Source organism: Megalobrama amblycephala, linkage group LG6 (assembly GCF_018812025.1).
Source record: "Megalobrama amblycephala isolate DHTTF-2021 linkage group LG6, ASM1881202v1, whole genome shotgun sequence".
Taxonomy (NCBI): Eukaryota; Metazoa; Chordata; class Actinopteri; order Cypriniformes; family Xenocyprididae; genus Megalobrama; species Megalobrama amblycephala.
In genome coordinates, this window is record NC_063049.1 from 4,230,290 (window position 1) to 4,235,484 (window position 5,195).

The window sequence follows — 5,195 nt, forward strand, 5'->3', positions numbered from 1 at the left end:
TCAAGAGACACAATGAGGACAAATGAACTGAACAAGACATGACAGAATCTAGATGAAGACATAACAAAAGTTCATAACCATTACTAATGTTTCCAACATTGATAATAACTGAATATCAAATCATCATATCAGAATGATTTCTGAAGGATCATGTGACTAAAGACTGGAGTAATGATGCTGAAAATTCAGCTTTGATCAAAGGAACAAATTATATTTTAAATGTTAATATGATTTCAGCATGTCAGCGTCAGAGCATCAGAGACTTCTTTCACAAACATTAAGAAACTTTAATATTCAAACTTTTGGCCTCCAGTGTTCATCAATCCAGTTTAGTAACAGTGAAATGATTATGAAGGTCATGTGTCATGATCCCTAATGAGATTGTGAAGAGAACTGCTTAGTCCTGAGCTGGACATTTCCTTTCTGACCGCTTAAGATCGTATTTATTATAAATTATGAATTTAATGGCTGATATTTTATTATATTTTTATTGTTTCGTTTTTTTTGACAATAACCTAAACAACCAATGACTTTCCATTCATTGTGTCAAATGCTAATGTTTTGTTAAGGATTTTAGGTGTTTTTAACACAATGTGTGTATCCAAGAACAACACTTGCTAATTTTACATGTTTTCTTTGTTTGACACACTTACTGTGTTAAACTCATAAACACAACATGCATTACCCCTAAACACCCATTAATGTGTAAAAATTTAACACAAGTTGTTTCATTTTTAACACATCCTCTCTAAAAGTGTATCATATTTCTGATTTACAGTATTATGCTATAATTTCTACAAAAACATTACATGATTTATTTATTTATGATGAAAGCAGAAGATCCAGACCTACAGGAGTGACGATTACTGACTATTGACCGGTAAGATCCTCAGAGAGTGAGAAAAACTGAAGAATGGAAAGAGTGTGTCAGTGAAGGTGGTTGTGTGTGTGTGTGTAGATGTGTGTTAGTTACAGGATCAGAGAATGACACCGTTCCTCCGTCATAGTCCAGATTCACTCTCACTCGATCAAGCTTCTGTTTAAACTGTCTGCACTCCACACTCCAGACATCAGTGTTAAAGAAATCCCATCCCTTCCTCTGGATTGATGCTGTAATTACTCCAAGAGTCCAGTCTGAACTCTCTTTAAGCTCCACATCCCAGCAGTGTGTTCCTGAGTTAAAACCCTCTGATCCCAGAACACAGACCAACTCGTCAAATCTCTCTGGATTATCAGGAAGAGGTTGATCGATCTCGCTGAATCTCACACTGGTCAGATCATCAGACAGGACGATATATGGACTCGCAGTGTTTGGATCCAGAATGACAGGAGCTGATGAGACACAATCAACAGATGCTTTTATTCTGATGTTCATATAATGATCAAGAGTGAACCAACACAGATTATTATGAATTATGACGCTGTTGATCAAACACACTTTCCTCTGATCACTGTCAGTGCTGTTATTAGTTTCACACTCATTTTATCATCAACTACAAACATTAAATGTGTGATTCAGATATTTGTGTCCATCAGTTAAAATCATAATAAATCAATGAGATCTGATGAGATTTATGCTGTAGATGAAAAACTGTAAGTGTGTGTCTGATCTTCAGCAGCATCTGATCATCTTCATTTTATTGCCTCTTATAGTCTTTATTGGTTTAAAATAGTTTATTCTCACTGTCTGTTGTGTTTGACTAAATAATTATGTTGGCTTGAGAAATTATTATTACTATTACTTTGATTCTGAGATTAAATTTTCTGATTGTAACTCCTCTGAACAACCACCAAACCCTCAGACTGTTCTGACTCGGGTTGCTTTATCTCTTATAACTGATCAGACTTACGGTTTTCATAAAAATCCCACAGACTGTCATTGACAGAAAGTTCAAATGAGACAAAACTGTTCAAACTCCAACTGACAAAAATTCAAATCTAATCCAAAACTCAGAGTCAGTCTGCAGATTTATGCTGACAGATTTCATGTAAAATCATGTAGTATTTGATGGTCACAGAATCCGATTCTTTAGCTTCAGACTTTGATTCCATCCAGTTGGAGGATTTTAAACCATGTTTGATATTTTGAGCCGATTTTAGAACGCATTTCATACACACATACGCTGTCCAGACAGTGCAGGGTGCTAAGTCACAAAGTTTGAGGAAAAAAAATGGAGACTACAGTACAAGATCGGGTAAAAAGGAAAAACTTACCATCATAAAACTCACGAATCACAAGCTTGGGACTTGACGAGTGATCATGTCAAGACACTATACCACTTACAGCCGCTAGATGGAGCCGCGAGCTCATGCATCCCAGGTGAAAAAAAGTACACTTCTATAATGTACTTCAAGTGCTCTATTTTCATGCACTAATTTTGTACTTAATATACTAAAAAGTTCTTCTTTAGTACTAATTAAGATAATCTAAACGCACTTTACTGGCATCTTCCACTACTGCAGGTCATCTTATCTCCTGCGTTTGTTTCACCTGTCTGTCATGTGTCTCCTGGCAATGAGGCACATATTTCTGTTTGTGTTGGGAACGATTTTAAAGTGGTGTAGTGTATGATCCCCAGCCTTTCTCTGTAACCATTTACAAAGTCGGCAAGTGTAGGATGCCTGCTGTTTAAAAATCAGTTCAGATTTTAAAAGTCGTGTAGTGTATTCCAGCATTGAGCGACTAGCTAAAACAGTCTAAGACTGAATTTAACACACAAAGACCTTCGACTGAAGCTGATTTAAATGCTCAGAAACAGAATTTAAACAAACACCGACTGAACGCAACTGGTTCTGACTCGACCCGTTTGGGCATGATCAGACGTAAGTATCAAATTACATTCATAATCTGCCTTACTAATTACCTATCTATCTATCTATCTATCTATCTATCTATCTATCTATCTATCTATCTATCATGAAGCACCTCTAACTCTCCACCCCTCCATCATTTCCAGCTCAGATCTTCTGCAGTCAGACTCACTGTTTTGGACGATGTCCTGCATCTTCTTCCAGACTCTGAACGGCAGGTTGCCCAAGTAACGTGGCACATGAATCAAAGCTCCAGAAGCCATCTGTGGATCCGGCCGTGATCTCTGGACTCTGGAAGAACATTCAGGAGTCAGAACTGCAGTGGCTTTGGATCAGAACCAGAGAGACCAGAGACAGGAGCAGATCACTCACCTTTCCTTTGAGACTGGAAACTCCTGCAGAACAAACACACCATTTATCATCAGGAACTCAATCAATGAACCAATGATCAACCAATGATCTGAAATCAGACCTTCAGAAAGCAGACGTCACTGGCTTTCATCATCTCCTCCATGTCTTTGATTGTGTGTGAAAGAGCTGAGATGTGCCTGTTCATCTCCTCCAGCTTCTCCTTCATCATCTGCTTCTTCTGCTCCTCTTCCTCCCTCAGTGCAGTGATTGTAGCTTCTTCTTCATCTCTGAGAAACTGATGAAGCTTCTCAAACTGCTGTTTAATCTGACGCTCTGTGTGCTCAGCTTGAGACTGAAATCAGATCACATTCACTTCAATCATCTCAAAGACCAACTGATTCTGGAGCAGCATGAAGAGTGAGTGAGTAAATGTGGGTTAGTTCACTACAACTTTAATTTCTGAAGCACTAGTGCTGTAGTAGTAGATGTTCTGTGTCTGTAGGGTGAAAATACACATTATCAATCACATCCTCAGGTAGATTCATAATGTCAGCAGTTCAGTTCAGGGCTCATGAATATTAATCACTTTGTGTTCGGCCAAATGAAAACATGGAAGGTGAGTGCTAGCCAATGGGATTAGGACTGACACATTATTCCCGCCCACTGCTGAATAACCAGCTGACAGAGATATACACACTTGATCACCGATATACACAAACGACTGTGTGTGTGTGTGTGTGTGTGTGTGTGTGTTTCAGTCAATAAAGGAACATGTAATTATATCACACAAATCAGTTCAGCTCTTCTAAACAAACTCTTGAATATGTCAAAAGAATCAATCCTCACCTTGATGTGTTGAACTGTTTTCTCAAACTCTCCTTTAATGTTTTCATTGTGTTTAAGTTTCTCTTGTAAGGACTTCAGTGCTGTATTGAGCTCCTCCTAGAATTTAAAGTGAAAATCTATAAGACACCAGAGATTTCTGTAATATATTCATATATGTAATACATAAGCTTAAACAAGTGTTTATCCGTCTTACCTTATATGATGAAACCACTTCACCGATGGGTCTGAATTTATGATTGTCGTGTTGTTTTGAATCTCTGCACACGACACACACAGGCTGTTTGTCCTCCAGACAGAAGAGTTTGAGTTTCTCACTGTGTAAACTGCAGATCTCCTCAGATCCTGATGAACGCCTCTCATTTCTCTCCTTCAGGAACGACTCACACAAGTTCTTTAACACAAGATTAACTGGAGGTTCTTCTTTTGAGGATCTTCTCCTGCAGACAGGACACTCCTGAGTTTCCCGGATTCTCCAGAACTGTTGAAGACACTCTTTACAGAAACTGTGACTACATGACAGAAGAACAGGAACACTGAAGATTTCATGACACACGGGACAAGAAAGATCATCTTCAGATAGTGAAGCCATTTTCACTGTTTGAGCTCCTGCAGTCTAAACTTTACTTTCACTTTCTGAATGATGGTTTCAAAAATGAATAACCTCAAAGATCTGCTGTCTGTTCAGAAACAAACTTCTCAAAAATCCTTCTTGAAAGTTTTTCTCTTTGTTCTTCATTGATAGCTGATTCTTTTATGCTTTTGTCGAGACAGAGTTAGTATGACAGAAAGGAGAAATAACAACTCAGTCTCTTCCTGGTAAGTGTTGTAAGAGGGTGGAGTTCTTCTTCTTCTTCTTCTACTTTTTTAACGGCGGTTGGCAAGAGGGTGGAGTTTCTGATCACATGGTTGTTTAAACAGGCAAAGTCCTACAAAATGAGGATTTTTTTCAAGTTAAATTTGTGAAAAAAATGATTTAATACTCTCAAATATAATGTTATAAAACCTGAAGTTCCCGTTATAAACACACTTCTGATCATGTTGCTGATTGTCAGTGTTTGGAGACGTGAACAGAGGTAGAGAAACCTGAAAATTGTACTCAAGTAAAAATACAAGTATTTAAATAAATAAAGTGTAAAAGTAAAAAATTTAAATATTTGAGTAAGAGTAAAAAAGTATCTGATGACTGA

At 37.7% G+C, this 5,195-nt stretch overlaps 1 pseudogene; it reads right to left on the reverse strand.

Moving 5' to 3' along the window:
- Nucleotides 1-469: 469 nt before the first annotated feature.
- Nucleotides 470-4,863, reverse strand: LOC125269713 (annotated as a pseudogene).
- Nucleotides 4,864-5,195: the final 332 nt, after the last annotated feature.